The sequence below is a fragment of the Montipora capricornis genome, chromosome 6 (assembly GCF_036669925.1).
Source record: "Montipora capricornis isolate CH-2021 chromosome 6, ASM3666992v2, whole genome shotgun sequence".
NCBI classification, from domain to species: Eukaryota; Metazoa; Cnidaria; class Anthozoa; order Scleractinia; family Acroporidae; genus Montipora; species Montipora capricornis.
In genome coordinates, this window is record NC_090888.1 from 6,562,364 (window position 1) to 6,567,363 (window position 5,000).

The 5,000-nt window shown below is 43.0% G+C and overlaps 1 protein-coding gene across 1 annotated transcript in view; it reads left to right on the plus strand.

The window, feature by feature from the left end:
* Nucleotides 1-2,472, plus strand: part of LOC138051376 (large ribosomal subunit protein uL29m-like) — a 10,860-nt gene extending 8,388 nt beyond the window's left edge. The window contains exon 6 of the mRNA XM_068897567.1: nucleotides 1-2,472. This exon is cut by the window's left edge and continues 210 nt beyond it. The gene's annotated coding sequence lies outside the window, so the exon portion shown is untranslated.
* The last annotated feature ends 2,528 nt before the right edge of the window (nucleotides 2,473-5,000 follow it).

Below are 5,000 nucleotides of genomic sequence, written 5' to 3' on the forward strand. Positions count from 1 at the left end.
TATTTTCACACGACTTGAATTCATTGTCAAAATACTGAATTTTGACAAGAGTCGGAGATGTAATCTCTGCCTCATTCTAAAGTGATGAGGCCTCCAAGACCAACACAAGAGAACTTGGCAAATGGTAACATCACACATTCCATCACACATTGTGATCAAGCGAGAGACAAAGTCGCAGATCTGTGTTGTAAAGATCCCGTTTAACTCGTACAATGAATGTTGAATTCCACTTCTGAAGACTCGGGTCGTATGCTCACCGAACACTGAAACAACACTATTACACCACAGCAAAAGTACTACGAGACACATAAAGTAACTTTTACTTAACTGTAGAATGCCATTTGCTCGGAACATCAACACCACCACAAAAATAAGCTATGATCAAACGACCTCATTCCCATCTCGTTCTCATCGACAAGAGACCCTGGGAACGAGATTAATGATCATTAACTATTCACCTCAGTGTCGGTGGCTAGTGGTGGATATTTACCTTGCAGCTTCGCGGCTCGGTAGATATCCACCGCTAGCCACCACCACTTCGGTGAATAGTTGTTTTAGTATGTACGAAAACAGTGAGATAATATAGCACAGAAAGATGGTAAAGGTTCACCTTATTTAACGTCGGAAGTTCCTTTACTCTCTAGAGAGTATTCTCCCAGGAAGCTGACGGTGCGCTCATTTTACCCCCCTCTTTCCATGAGTGCCCCGTTTTAAGGGTATTTAAAGCTACTTAGGCTATGATGAAAGGAAGGAAGTCGAAACAAGGGATGTGAGGTCCGGGGATCGAACTCGGTACCTTATGCACCGAGGCCGGGCACTAACCGACTGTGCCACCCTTGCTCCTTGATTTTAACAAATTTATTTTAACTCATTTATTCCTGCAAAGATTACAACATTATCGGGCGCAAATTCCGCGCGAATTGCTGGGAGGTGAATAGCAAAGGATATCCGGCGTTTGAGTAACCAATCAGCAGGCGCGTTAAACGCTATCCACTGCTTCAGAATATACTAAAAATGTTTAATGTGAATTACGAACGTTTCCCCCCCCCCTCCCCCTCCAACGAGTTTGATCCTACCAAGTTCGCTCCCACATTTCGAGTTCGACCCCAATCCTGACCGCATTCACCCGTACATTGAAGAATAAACGCCAGGCCCCAGTTGTTCAAACGACGAATAGCGCTATCCAGCGGATAAATCACTACCCGGCGGATAACTCACTACCCAGCGGATAAACACTAGCAAAACCAATTGGAGCGCTATTCACCCCCCTTCCCCCCCCCCCCCCCCCGCCCCGTCGAACAACTGGGACCTGATCATTTTCTTGAAGCATAATAAGTAAAGAACATCCCACCACATGATTTGCTATACGCAAGGGGGACCAAATTGACCCCCTAGTTGCTATGCACAGGGGCGTAGCGTGAGATTTCAAAGATGTACGCACACGAAAAATGTTTTGGGCGCCAAAGGCGCTTCAAACGAGGGGGTCTGGGGCGCAAACTTCCCCAGAAATTTTTGAAATTTAGGGGGGTCTCGTAAATGCCATTTCCGAAGGACATTTCAATAAATAAATGTAAAGGAAAATGCAGTCGTTAGTTGTTTATTTTACCCATTTGTTGAGTTTTCAACAAGGTACAACACAAAAAGGGGGTTTACTAGCAAAGAGCAATTGACGTCGCAAACTCTGTTAGAACGTCACCATCATAACCTTTCCTTCAAAATAACTGGGAACTGGGGACTAGTGATGAGACTGACTCGAAGGGCTCTTACGCATGACAGAAAATCTGTGAAAAAAATCTTGCCAATTCCTCAAGTACCCTCGTGCGTATTTGCGAAAAGGACGCCACGCCCCTGATGCAGTACGCATTTATCCAGATAAAATACTCTTAAGCTGAATCGCCTCATTTACACTTAACTTCAACTCTGACTTTTACTGAAGTGTTACTTTTCAGTTCTGAAGTGGGAAAATCGTCGGCAAATTAGTAACTCGCTGTACTTTGAATATATTTGACTAAACGGAAGCACAAGCAAAATCGAATATTGCAAGTAGATTGACTTGCATGAATGTGTGAAACTAGCGACTCCGCAAATTGATTACTTAGCAACAGCTTTGCGGTCTTAATAGAAAGCACATGCAAATTCGAGTATTTCGAGGAATTTTCTTTGAAGACAGACAATAGACGAAAGAGCCATCGATTTGATGGATTTATCAAAAATCATCTGTAGTCAGATGCGTATGTAAGGGGATCGAACTTGAAATGTGCGGGGCGAACTTTCAACGATTTTAGAGCAAAAGAGAGACTGTTCGCAGTCTAGGTGATGAATACTAGACTTTATCGAAATTGAAGTGGTTCGAAAAATCTTTAACCACGAAAAAACTTGAATCACAACATAAATTATGCATTAGATCTTGTGGATACTGGTTAGAGCTAACATACAATCTTTGATAGAATAAAAAGAAAAATATGATCACAAGATTGTTGCTTGACTTGGATGTTCTTTTAATGTCATTTTGCTACACTAAAGGAAGCCAGCCAGCCATTTTGATAGTTCAACGTACGCGTTCGTTTCAACGATTTTAGAGCAAATCATTTAAAAGCAGACTTGTATACAGTAATATGAGGAAATTTTAAATTGCGCTTATTGCATAGGGATGCAGGGCCTTTTATTTAAACGAAGTTTAGCCGGTGCTTAACAAAACGTAGTCCGAAGTCATTTTCATTTTAGCCAATTCTAGTGTGAAGGATGTCCAATGTCAAAAGTAGATTACCACAATTGCTTGTAATCTCACAATCTGATTGGCTAATTTGCAGTTGTCGATAAGAGTCTGGACAACGCTGTACGCGTCATGCTCGCGTCATTTTGTCACGCAATGTAATAGCCAATCAGGAACGCCCATTTTGGGAAATAAACCAATCATATTGCGAGAAAGTTATAGACAACGCTTGCTCTTTCTTCGTGTCGTGATTTTGGTCACGCTGTGAAATAAGAACTTTCTTTGGCGTTGAATATTGTGGTAAAAAACAAATCGAAAGTGGTTCAGCGTTGTCTGTACTCTTATCGACAACGATATTCGTCATCACAGTGGTCAAAATTTGTTGTGGGCACACCACAACATTTTGACTATTATGATAACGAATATCGTCGATAAGAGTATAGAGAACGCTGAGCCACTTTCGACATGTTAAGTAGAGAGGAGAAAAACATTTGTGAACTTGAAGCAAATCACTTATAGAAGGTTCTGGAGGTAAAAATGATTGCCGTAAACCGCGGTCTTAGTTAGACTTGATTTAAATAACCGGCCCGTAGAGTTTGACTGTAGTAATCTGCAAATAGAAATTTCAGTATTCTCTTGTTCCTTTGACAAGAGATCACGAAAGCCATTTTTTTGCTACGAGGATAACAGCGAAAAAAGCACTACTTTGTCGCGAATTTTCTATGATAAAAAGGTGTTCAGAAATCAAAAGTCTACGTTAGCAGCACACACCAGGGCTACTCCTTAGTATCTGGATAGAAATCATCATCGCTACTTTTTTATCCGGCCGCGCTGCAGGTATTTGGCGAGGGCTAGAGTTGCCTCGTTCATGCCCAAAAGGAATTCTGGGTAATTCTGCCATTCCGTGACAAAGGAAGACCCACGATTAACATTTCATATATATTTTTATAAGTGTTGGCCTACCCAGTCATACCAGAAAAGGACGGCATCTATTGGCATTTTTGCCCAAATTGAACTTTGTAAGAACACATTTTTTATCCCCCCTGGGTCCCAATGAATTGTCTCGCTCTTCCAATCACAGTCACTCCTCCTTCGTGTTGACAGACTTCAAAAACGCATTCACAAAAATGAGTCGTTGACAAACTACGGTCTAGGACCCCAGTTAGTAGTAACTAATTCCCACCGGGGCGACTCGGGAGGTGAGAGGGAGCAGAGCCCCAGGAATGCAAGCGTGAAAGTCATCGCTACGGGGAGGAGGGAGGGTCGATGATCCGCGAGACCTCTAGCAATTCACGAAATCACCGAGTTCACGTGGATTGGGAAACTCAATTTATATACGGGCAAGGTCAAGGGCATAACACGTGACCGCCACAAACAACCGGGCCCGTGGAGTAGAAAATTAGGACGCTTGATCGTGCGGGCCCCGGTGAGAATAGTAACTAATTCCCACCGGGGCCCTCACTCTCAATCACCCCGGGCATTGGTAAGTTATCGAAACGAGGCTACTACTACGGTGGCCACTCACTAAGCCCCAAGATAAAAAAGGCAAAATGCGCAAGTATTAACATACACAACTTACTACAAGTTGCAACAGGAACTAAAATATACAATAAACGAAACACTTGATGAAGACCTGAAAGATCGAATTGGAGGCGAGGTCTTTCAAGTCCACTAAAACCCTGGGAAAAAGCACAGGAAAGCTGGACTAAGCGCAAAATGCAATAAGGCCAAGGAAAGGGGAAACAAACCGCCCGACAGGCCCCGAAATACTCTGTCCAGGACAGAGTAAAAGGTTTTAGATAACCCTTTCGGGACAAGCCGGAAGTTGATTTAGAAAATGAACGAAAACAATGAAATACAAGAAAACACGGTTTATGGACAACACAAACTGACATAATGCAAAAGGCAATAAAGCACCACCGCACAGGAGACGAAAAAAAACCACTAGTGAGAAGTTAAAGGTCATTCTTCCTTCCTTTCTTTCTTTTTCCTTTTTTTTTTCCCCTTTTTTCTTTTGCTGAGAAAAAGGTTTGCAAGTATTAAATTTTGGGAGCAAGGGAACAAAAGCAAATTGGGCCTCTCGTGGACGTCGCAACAATTGCATCCCCAGGGACGGATCCAGCATTTTTCCTGGGAGGGGGTACACCACTAAGGAATGGCGTAGCTGACTGGTGACGTTTTTCTTTTGAAGAATACCAGTTGTATTACAAAGCCGTAGGTCATCTAAGGAAGGGGGGGGGGGGGGGGTAGGGGGGAATGCACCCTCCCCCTAGATCCGCCCCTGATC